General features: G+C 34.3%; 1 pseudogene; it reads right to left on the bottom strand.

Moving 5' to 3' along the window:
* Positions 1 to 2,141: 2,141 nt before the first annotated feature.
* Positions 2,142 to 2,627, bottom strand: LOC116857870 (annotated as a pseudogene).
* Positions 2,628 to 12,318: the final 9,691 nt, after the last annotated feature.

Here is a 12,318-nt window from a genome sequence, read left to right as displayed (position 1 = left end):
TGATCAAGGTTAATATCATCAGTAACAAGACATATCAACATCAAGAACCAACCCCTTGACATGATGTAATGAGAAGAATTCACTTGTATTTCTGTAGCATTCTTGGCAAAATATGTATAACTGAAATTCATCATGAAGAAACATCACACAAATCCAAACTGAAAATTCAACAAAATAATTGGCCAGCTCTCTTCAAAATTGTCAAGGCCATGACTCAGGTTGGAAGACATGTCAGTTAAATGCTGTGTGTCATTCTGGATTAGATTCTAGAGTAGTAAAAGTACATTAATGTGATATTTGGTGATACTTGCTTAAATTTGGTAGATTAGTTAGTGGTACTCTACCAGTTGCCAGATTCTGGTAATAGCAGTGTGGTTATATAAGACGATAATATTCAGTGTGGTTATATATGATAATATTCCTTTGTCCCTTAAACATAAAGGAACTCTGTGTACTATTTTTGTAACTTGTTTTGGTGAGAGATATATACATTGCTTTTCCTTCCATCAAGTCTAACACAAATTAGCAGCTCCATTAAATCATAAATTAATAAATATACATCCAGTAGTTTCATCTTAAATGTTATTTGTACTTTCTTTTTAACCATTTGTTTCCTGATACTAGACCATACTTTCACCTCCATGGAATCCAGTTATTTTTTGATATACATAAACCTGCAAAACCCCTATACCCAATTGTGTCCACATGTATTTTCAAAGACTCTAATGACTCCCTACATTTTCTGCTAGAAGATATGACACTAGCGGCCTCTTTAGGATAATAAGGAAATCACTGATGGTACATACAATACCAGCAGAACTATCAGAGCCTGATTTGGAATGCTAGCATATCATTCATATTTATCATTGGACTTAGGAACCCCTATTAGTAACTGCAATATATATCTATATTTTTTTAAATATTAAAACCTTAGCTCTTTAATTTGTTTTATTTTTGTTGTTTTCTCTCATTTGTATTGAAGGCTTTTGAATATAGCACTCGGATAAGTCGTGAACTCATTTTTAAAACTGTCATAGTTTTGAACTTTCCATATCTCCCCTCACTTAAAAGCTACTTACAGTAGATATGTAAGATAAAAGTAATTCCACATGCCTCATATGAAAATCTCTACTTCTGTGCATTCCATTTTTTTAATAGTTAAGAGAAATAAAAATCTTTTGCTTTTTATAATCTTGATAAATATCATACTATACTAAAAATATGGTAGTGATGTTTAAAGCCTCTGGATGAAACAAGTGAATTGTAAGATAGTTATCCTTTGGATTAAAAAAAAGTCTAAACATAAAAATATTATTTGGAAGCAGCCAAATCTATTATTAGATGGGTAGTGATACCACTAGTCCCATATTTAAATAGAAATTAACATAAAATTAAATTGTAGTACTTTATTGTCAAGACCAAAACAAAACTCAGCATTGCCTCCATGGAATCAACAAATCTTGTGTAGCTAGATTTATTAAATTAAAAAAGATGTTAATAAAGCTGATATTGTAAATGAATAGGCTCCTATCCTAGAATGGCTTTAAAATGAAAGGAGGCTTAGTAAAGTTAATTATATTAGAGTTGTAGTGAAGAGTGAGCTTGAACATCTTATTATTGTGGTTAAAATAATGGGTCTGGTCTTGATATACAAATTCTTAAATGAAGTAAGCTAACTTTCATCTAGAGAAATTGCTTCATAGTCTGGTAGGACTATCTACAATAAGGTCCACATATATTAGGCAACCCACTTTATAGATTGTCATCCTGGAGGTGATTTCTGTAGGGGAAACTGATTTCAGTATAATGCTCTTAAAGTATCCATCTATGAGAATTTTATTTTATTTTGTTTGTTAAAAACATTTTCATGGTTTTGTTGTATCATGAGGCATTGAAACATCTGAACAAATCAGTATGTGAGTAGTGAGTCAGCTGCTTTCTCCTTCACTTCTTTGGGTTACTAGAGCAACTTGTCAGTGTATTTTTTAAAAAGACAACCTTTTCTGTTATTTAAGTCTTTCCAAGGCATGCGCTTGTACAACACAAACTTGTGTCCAGGTGCAACTAGCATAGCATCCAAACATCATGCACAGTACCTCAGTAATAGCAGCATACTGCACCTGCTCCTGGAACAGTGCTGCTCATTTGTGTATGATATTTGGAGCATCTGGAGGAGTATGAGTGGTATAGGAAAGAGAATGGAGGGGGGAACAGTGTGAGTACCTGGATGGGAGGAGAGGAGGTCTGCTGAAGTTGTGCAGGGCAAACCTGAACATGTCATTGGTGCAAACTCAAGCATCCTTCATGTTCTTTAATAGGAATGTCTGGTGGAATCCCATCATGGGGTCTTCATCAGCCTTGAGCTGGCCCATGACCCTGGCGATGATGCGGCTATCTAGCATGGGCTGATGATCCCGTGCCATGAGGCTGTGCTAGATTTTCTGGAACAGAAGGCTAGACAATCTCTCCACAATGGTAGCTTTCCCCTACAATTGCTATCCTTCCCACCTGAGGCATGATGCCTCAATATAAATGGCACCTAGTTGCATTCTGTCATTATTAAATAACTGGTAGTAATGTTGAATGAAGCTGGATCCAGTCTGCTCCCCAATTGGCTTATTTCCCATTCTGGAGCATCACCCGACCTCATTGAGACCTGGGGAGCCTGCATGATGTCGGCAGCAACAGTGGCAACCCAACATGATCTGCTGCAGTGAGAATCTTAAATATTGATTTCACTGTAATTAAAATAGCTTCTGACATAAAATTGAAAAGACATCTATTTAAATCAAGCAAGCTTGTAAATAATTAGAGGGATGTATATAAATCTCAGTTGCTATTAAAATGTGACACAATTTTTGACTAAGACTTGTGTCTAATGGTCCTTCAAATGATTTCCCATATTCAGAGCCCTTTCTGACTTTTTATGATGGTGTACCAAAGTTTTCAACTTTAGTGTTGTAGTTCTGTAAATTTTTTTCTTTGTAAAATTTTATAGTGCATGGGTTTTTTTGTTCTTGTTCTTGTTTCAGTTTTTTCTTTTGGTTATTTTCTACTCAGCATATCCTAAAGAAGAAATAAGAAAGGATAATATGGAAGAGTCAAATCCACATATACTGGGTATTAATAAATACTCCATTTTAGAAGTTAAAGGTCTTCAGAAAAAGTGCATTAATCTTAAAAGTGAACTGTATTGGCCTGTGGAAAAGAATAGAAAAAAACGTACAATGTGACAGTTAAGCAGAGAAAAGTTAGTTTTTTATTCTTATATTGGACAGAGTAGATTTAAAGGAAGAAAGTATTATTAGGAAAAAGTAGGCTTATTTCAATATAATAAGAGGCTAAGTCCAAGAGAAAGATGTGAACATCCTAACTTTATGTTTATATGATAATATAGCCTCATTTTACAATGCAGGAAGTCATAGAAATAGAAGGAGATAGAGACAAATAAGCACAGTGTGAGAATTTAACTCACTTATCTCTGAAACTTATAGAAAAACAAGGGGGAAAAAAGCAAAACAGCAATTCTTACCACCTGAGAAATTCTTCTTCAGATCTTGTCCCTTCAGATTCTGCCTTCAAACAAATGTCTTTGATAATTTTTCCAGTTTTTCTACATTTCCTCAGCATGATGGTAGTGCTGAAAAAGGCTATTCTGCCATTGCTGGTAGCAGATACCTTCATAAACACAGTATATTTTTTTATGGTATGCTATAGTTTGTAGCTTTTCATCCATAAAGCCAATTAATATAAAATTAAGAAAATAAACCATTTATTTTAGAGTACATGGTCTTCACTAGCAGTTGATCTACTATGGTCTACTACTGTTACAGATCTACTACTTAGTAAAAATAGCATCAAGTAAATAAGGTCTCTTTACAGGTTCATGTAAGCAGAGGTTCCTGTATTAGCACATATTAATGAAACAAAATCATAATGCTAGGACTTAACAAAAATCTGAAGGAATTCAAGGAAATTGTATGAAAGAAATCACAGTCTCTGGTCAAGCTGTCAGCAGTATATGAAGATCTGTAGTTTGAATATTGTGCTCGTTTGTATTATGGAGCTTTTCTGATCAAGGTAGACTGGGGACATCAGACCGTCTTTCCCCTGACTACAACCTGAGAAACTAGAACCTGAGAAACTAGAACAGAGAGAGAAAGAGAGAGAGATTGGAAAACTAGCAAGGCTAATAAATATTGCAGAGTAAACATCCACAGATGTGAACTCAGCATTTTAAGTGTCTTGCATTTTGAGAGGTCTGCAGGTCCCAGGAACTTACTTAGAGACTGGACGATAAACAAAACTACCTTTCCATAAGTTCACCAGAATGCAGGGAGAACAAAGTTCAGGAGTCACTAATCATTGTCTTTGTGTGGTAGGAGATGAAATGGGTGTCAACTTTGTAGGGTTTGGATGCGACACTAATGGTTATGGTTTGGAAGCTATAGTGAACCTGAAATCAGCCAATTCTAATCAGGTCCTAAAGCCTGACTTTGAGTTATTGGAGCCTCTGATTAGATTAAAGATGTCTGGAAATGATAGTGCTGTGCTGTTTAGTTCATCAGCCGGGGTACAATTAAATTTGAATTATCTTTGTAATTTTCATATATTATTTCTGACACAAAAGTACAAATGACTAGGAAAAGTATGAGGAAAAAATGTGACTGAAACCCAATTGAAGGATGCTTGGCTGGCTTAGTTGGTGGAGCGTGCTAATCTTGATCTCAGAGTTGTGAGTTAGAGCCCCATGCTGGGTGTAGAGATTACTTAAAAAATAAAATCTTTAAGAAAAATAAGGAAAATAAAAAAATAACCCACCTGGTACAACAGATAAAGATAGATACCCCAGATAACTATATAATAGAGTTACCAGATATGTAATTTAAAATGTCACATATATCGAAAAAGAAAAAAAAAAAAACACAAGAATTTAGCAGAGAACTGGAAATGAAAACAACAGGTTTTATGTATTTGAAGTCCTTTTATAAGGCACCCAAATATTTAGGTTTGTAGTATGCCTGTTAAATGGATATTTTAATCAAAATAAAACATTCCTTCCTATTTCTAGTTATAATTGTATTCTTAAAGTTTATTTTTTCTAGCATCAGTGTTCCTATTTGAGCTTTCTTATGCTTACTTTTGTTTGTTAAATGTTTTTTCATGCCATATTTTATACCTAACCATATCTTTAAATATAAAAGTTGTACATCATGTAAATAGCAAATAATTGGGGGAAATTTTTTCAAAAATTTCTTATAATTGGGACTTAGTTTTTGTTGTTTTTTTTTTTTCTAATCTAATCTGAAAATCTCCGCTTTTAACTGGAATGTTTAGGTCTTTTTATATTTAGTTACTATTAATATAGTTTGCTTTAAAATATCAACTTTAAGTGCTCTTCATTTTCTATTTCTCATCTCTTTTTCTCTTTTCTTAGTTTTGTGCATACTTCTGTGTTTATTGAACATTTTTTATTATTCATATTAAGTTCCTCTATTGGGTTTCTGTCCGAGGCAGGTGAAAACATGTCCACATATTTTTTGACATTTTTTTCTTTCAACAAATAAAACTTATGGCTCTTCCCAGGATTCTGGGTCAAACTCATGACACTTTAATCAACAGAATGCAGTGGTTTTGAGGCTATATAAATTTTTAGGCTAAAATTCCAATAAACTGCCATTACCAACTGCCACTTATGGAGGGCGCCATCTTGGCCCTCCCCTCAGTGTTCTTTCCAAGTAATTCATTGGTTCCCGGTTTCTATCACGTGTTACTTCCCTTCAGCCAGAAAAACTTCCGGTAGCCGTGCGAATTAGATCGTCGAGAGACAAATTGTCTCAGGTTTGTTTATGTGAATGTGTCTTATTTCATTCTCAGTTTGGAAGGATAATCTTGCTGAATATAGAATTCAACCATGATGGTTTTATTTTTTCTTTCACTCTGGTTGTAGTTCTCCATTGTTGCTTTTGAGGAGGCAGCCATCTTCTCAAAGACAATGACATCGCCCCACAAAAGCAGTTCGGCTTGTCTAACAAGAGGTTAGTTGCCTTTTAAATCACTGTTTACATGTTGGTAATATGTCCTCATTTCTCTGGCACTGTTGGTGGAAATGCATTTGTTAATTTTGTAAATAGTATTTATATTTCATGTATATGTCGAATATATTGTATGCTAAAACTTTTCAAAAATTTATAGCTGTTTTTCAATCAAAACTAATTTATATAAAGTGATTAATATAAATGCAGTTATCTGACAATAACAACACATAAAGCAAAAGGGGGGATCTAGCATAAAAGTAACTAAAGCAAAAAAAAAAAGAAATTTTCTTTATTTCTTATTAAAATGTTTGAATAAAATATATGCTAATTAAAATTATTTAAGCATATTTCCGAGCAAAATCTCAAAGTATTAAAACTTTTTTCCTTATAATTGTTGATTTGCTTCTAATGTTGACCTGGATGAAAAATTTTATGAATAGCAGATTTTTACTAAAGAAAATGCAGGGACATTTGTGTTACCTATAGCAAAAATTCTTATATTTATAATAATTATATAACATACAACTTGCACAAAACATTTTATATTCTGTAATTTATATAAAATAATTCAAATAAGAATCAATGCACTAGGGGCGCCTGGGTGGCTCAGTGGGTTAAGCATCTGCCTTCGGCTCAGGTCATGATCTCAGAGTTATGGGATTGAGTCCCACATCGGGCTCTCTGCTCAGCAGGGAGCCTGCTTCCCTCCCTCTCTCTGCCTGCCTCTCTGCCCACTTGTGATCTCTGTCTGTCAAATAAATAAAATCTTAAAAAAAGAGGTCTCAATGCACTAACACAATTTATAAAACATATGAAAGTAAGATGAAAATATTCATATATACATGTGCTTAATATGTAATGATTTTGATATTTCAAGTAATAATTAAATGGTTACCTATTTAACAAATGGTATTTGTCAAAAACATCAAAATATAAATACAAAAAAGTATAAAATACCAGTGACTATTTTAAATATGCTTAATATTTAATGTAAATTAAATAATGATAATTTTTATATTTTTACCCTAGTTCAGATTATGAACAAATTTAAAATGCTGCTGTGTTTTGGAAAAAAATTTGACACTGTTCCACAAATTTTATTATTGCCTGCCCTTTTCATAGTAATTCTGCTTCTAGAACTATATCTGACACCGTTGTTTAAACATATACTGGGAGAGAGGGGACACTTTAAGATAGGAACTCTGGTATCCCAGCTCCCTGTCTGTTTGTCCCAGCTGTGGCTCTCCCTTCCAGGCTCCCCTACCTCTTCAAGAATTAACTTCAGGGGTCGCCTGGGTGGCTCAGTTGTTTAGGCAACTGCCTTCGGCTCAGTTCATGATCCCGGAGTACCAGGATCGGGGCCCACATCGGGCTCCCAGCTCCACGGGGAGTCTGCTTCTCCTCTCTCATGCTCTCTTTCACTGTCTCTCTTTCAAATAAATAAATAAAATCTTAAAAAAAAAAAAGAACTTCAGAAAAGCAGTAAAAGGAGGAGGCTCCCAGACCTAGGAGGTGGGGGTAATCTGTCCCAAAGAGAAGGTCTAGTCAGCTGAGCCACCAAGTTCCCCCTCAGGTCCAGTCTGGACCAGGAGGGCTTTAAGATATTTCTGGTTATACTATGTTCCTTTATTCAATTGCAAAAAGAAAATGTTCCATCTAGGGCCCAGGCTCTTAGCAGCAGTACAGTACTCTCCCTTTCTTTGATTCAACCCGGAACCACTTTTTTTTTTAATTAGGTGCACGAAAAGCAAAACAGTTGTGAAATAAAATGTGTCCATACAGTGAATATTATATGACTTTTACAGTTTGTTAAATCTGGATGTACTCACAGAAAACATCTTCAAGACACAATGTCAATAAAAAAGATAAATTGAATTCTTTCAAATAAGTCTACAGATGTATAAATACATTATTTATGTAACTGTGTATGTATGTTTGCTAATACACACGTTTGATTGCTAATCATGGTTTCTTTCTACAGAGGGAAATACATTTGCATTTTTTGCAAGTTTTAGAATAAGTACATGTGGTATTTGTAACTAATGTAAAAGTCAAGGAAATAGTCACATAAAGACATAATACTAAAGGTTATTTTGAAATATCTATAATCCTGCTTTTTGTCTCTACAGAATTGCCTTTCTGGATAATTTTATGTTAATAGATTCATACAATATGTGGTATAATTTGTCTTGCTTCCTTCATTTGGCATAGGGTTTTAGAGGTTCATCTATGTTCTAGCATGTATTAGAAATCAGTTCCTTCTCCTTGCTGACTTATTATGTGGTTAATAACCACTTATTGTTTACCTATTTATGAGTTGATAGAGATGACAGTTCCTCCAAGATTTCAGATATTATAAATAAAGTGGCTGTGAACATTTTGGGGTAGAAATGTTTGTATAGACACAAGCTTTCATTTCTCTCAGGTAAATACCTAGAAATAGAGGGTTTGGATCATATGGTGGAATATGTTGAACTTTTTAAGAAATTGCCTAAATGTTTTCCAAGTTATTCTACAATTTTGCAACCCCAATATCGTTCTGCATATCCACATCAACTTTTGGTTTTGTGACACTTTTAAATTTGCCCCTTAGAGAAAGTGGGAATTGCTATCCAATTATGGATTTTATTATGACACCCTGGAAGACTAAAGGTTTTGGGAATTTGTTCATGTGCTTATTGAATATTCTCTAAGGAAGTATTTACTAAAGATAAGTTGTGCATATATTTAAAATTTATTTTCTAATTGTTGATTGGGATACTTTTCTATGGATTCTGGATACAAGTCCCTTTTTCAGATGTATCTATTATAAATATTTTCTCTAGATCTGTGACTTGTTTTTATTTTTTAACTTTTAGAATGAAAAGTTTATATATTTGATGAAATACATTTTATCTTTTTAAAAAAATTATTTATTTATTTGAGAGAGAGAGAGAGAGTGAGAGCCCACACGAACACATGTGAGTGGAGGGAGGGACAGAGGGAGAAAATCTCAAGCAGACTCGTAGCTGAGCACGGAGCCTAATGCAGAGCTCTTGTCTCACGACCCATGAGATCATGACCTGGGCCAAAATCAAGAGTCTGATGCTTAACCAACTGAGCCACCTAGGTGCCCCATATTTTATCTTTTTTTAATCCTGTCTAACAGATCTTTTTCTATAGCAAGGATTGAAAGATTTTTTCCTGTATGCTTCACAGTTTGTACTTTTGTATTGAAGTCTTTGATCTGTTTCAAGTACATTTGTGTAGCGTGAAATTCATGTCCAAATGCATTTTTGCATATGGTTATTCAGTTGTTACAATATTTATTGAAATAACTCTCATTTCTTTGATTAGATTAGTTTGGCACCCTTGTCAAAAATTAATTGGCCAAATTTCTAGACCTTCTGTTCTGTTCCATTGTCTCTTTATGCCAATACTATACCCTCTTGAATACTGGAGCTTCATAAGAAGTTCTGAAATCAGGTGGTAAAGATCCCTCAACTTGTTTTAAAATTTGGGGCTATTCAAGATCTATTGCACTTACATATTAATCTTAGAATAGTTTTTTTTTAATTTTTAATTTTTTCAGCGTAACAGTATTCATTATTTTTTTTAAAGATTTTATTTATCCATTTGACAGAGAGAGAGATCACAAGTAGGCAGGGAGGCAGGCAGAGAGAGGAGGAAGCAGGCCCTCCGCAGAGCAGAGAGCCCGATGCGGGGCTCGATCCCAGGACCCTGGGATCATGACCCGAGCCAAAGGCAGAGGCTTTAACCCACTGAGCCACCCAGGCGCCCCAATATTCATTATTTTTGCACCACTCCCAGTGCTCCATGCAATCCGTGCCCTCTCCAATACCCACCACCTTGATCCCCCAACCTCCCAACCCCCGTCCCTTCAAAACCCTCAGATTGTTTTTCAGAGTCTATAGTCTCTCATGGTTCACCTCTCCTTCCAATTTCCCTCAACTCCCTTCTCCTCTCCATCTCTCCTTGTCCTCCGTGCTATTTGTTATGCTCCACAAATAAGTGAAACCATATGATAATTGACTTTCTCTGCTTGACTTATTTCACTCAGCATAATCTCTTCCAGTCCTGTCCATGTTGCTACAAAAGTTGGGTATTCATCCTTTCTGATGGAGGCATAATACTCCATAGTGTATATGGACCACATCCTCCTTACCCATTAGAATAGTTTTGTAAATTTTTGCACAAACAGCTTGCTGACATTTTTATTGAGGGTGAGTCTCTGCCTAAATTTGGAAAGGACTGCTATCTCTTAACACTGTAGAGTTTTCCAAGCCAAGAAAATTGTGTGTCACATTTCTTTCAATTTCTTCCTTTTTTTCCAGCAATATTTGTAGTTTTCATTTGGAAGTTTTACACATATTTGCTAATGTTTCCCTGGGTACATTATGTTTCTGGATACTATTGTACATGATAAAGTATCAGTTTTATTTTTAATGATAATTTGCTGGCATATAGATGTTCAGTTGATTTTTTGTGCATTGATCTTGTATGCTACAAACTTGATAAATTCATTTATTCTGTCTGCTTTTTTGTATATTCTTTCCGATTTTCTATATATGATAATGCTATCTCTGAAAAAAGAGACAATTATAAGTCATCTTTTCCAACCTGTATATATTTTCTTTTCTTGCTTTAAGAAACTCACTAGCACCATCATTTCAATTTTGAATGGCAATAGTAAGAACCTGTCTCCTTGCCTTATTCCGAAATCTGTGGGAAGTCATTCAGTCTTTTTCTTCAAAATACTAGACCAACTGTAGATTTTTCATTGGTTCACTTAAGATGAGGAAATTCCTTTCTATTGCTGGCTTGTCAAATTTTATCACCTTGCACACTTATAATTGATGAGTTTAGGTATATGTAGATTATCCCTCAACAGCAGATTTAAAATGGGAAAATGACCTTAAATATTTGCTGGGACTATTATTCAGGTAGTTAAAATCCACAGAATATTCATCGTTTTCTCATACTCATTTAATGTGCTTTTCATCTATGCCTACTATTACATGTGCACATATGTAAAGTAGGAAAATACGAGTCTCAATTCTAGGTTATTGTTATTGTTTAGGAAAGTATTTTATAAACTATGAGGACATAGAATTATTAAATTATACTTTCTATTCAGAAAATTTATATATTTGTATCTGGTATTTCTGAGTGTATTTAAGGTTTTTATTTCATTGTTATTCTCTGTATTTATGCAAGATGATAGCAATTTGGAAATAAGCAAAATTTCCTTTAGTTGTCAAAGATGTGAGTAGCACATAGTTACTGAAAGATTATCAGTAGAAATAAACAGGACTTGGAATAAGAACAGATCAAGAAAAAAAATGCCTCTATATAGTATCCAACAGTGATATCTAAACTCAGAAATAAAGCATTATTTCTTTCAGAAGCTTCAACAATGATTTGTTTTATCCTCTCTGAATTTTACCTGTCTCTAAGAGTTAGCAGTTATTTCCTGGGCATTCATCCGAGATTGTTGCTAAGCAATGACTATAAGCTTGTGCCTTCTCAGTTTGCCATTTGCTACACAGAATTTCTTGCATAAGTATTTGCAAAAATATTGCTTTTTTATTCTAAACATTAATAAAGTACACCTTTCTTTCTTTTTTTTTTTTAAAGATTTTATTTATTTATTTGACAGACAGAAATCACAAGTAGGCAGAGGCAGGCAGAGAGAGAGGAGGAAGCAGGCTCCCTGCTGAGCAGAGAGCACGATGCGGGGCTTGATCCCAGGACCCCGGGATCATGACCTGAGCCGAAGGCAGAGGCTTTAACCCACTGAGCCACCCACGCGCCCCTAAAGTACACCTTTCTTATGTAGAATTTAATATAATTTTTTCTTTGTAATGCAGTCTTTGGGGAGACAAAATTAAATTTGTTGGATCATTGACTCTTAAAGAATTTGGTTAATTTGTAATTACTTCTTATAGTATACACACACACACACATACACACAGAGGCAATTGAACAGGATCTAAAAGTAAAGCAGACCATATCATCACTATGACATATGGTTCATCTGATTTGACTCAGCTCATTTCCCTGGAAGAGATGCCTGCTGGGAACTGTATCTTTTCTATTTGTTTTGAATGCACTAAAAGGCCAATTATAAACACTGGCATGTAAAATAAAATATAAAAGTACAAATAAGATTATAAAATGCTGCCATTTGCGACAGCATTTTATAATCTTATTTGTACTTTTATATTTTATTTTACAAACTTGTTTTAGTTTATTTTTCTGTGGATCAAGTAAACCATCC

The sequence above is a fragment of the Lontra canadensis genome, unplaced genomic scaffold, assembly GCF_010015895.1.
Source record: "Lontra canadensis isolate GAN:19392208 unplaced genomic scaffold, GSC_riverotter_1.0 scaffold127, whole genome shotgun sequence".
Taxonomy (NCBI): Eukaryota; Metazoa; Chordata; class Mammalia; order Carnivora; family Mustelidae; genus Lontra; species Lontra canadensis.
This window is presented reverse-complemented; position numbering and strand designations above follow the sequence as displayed.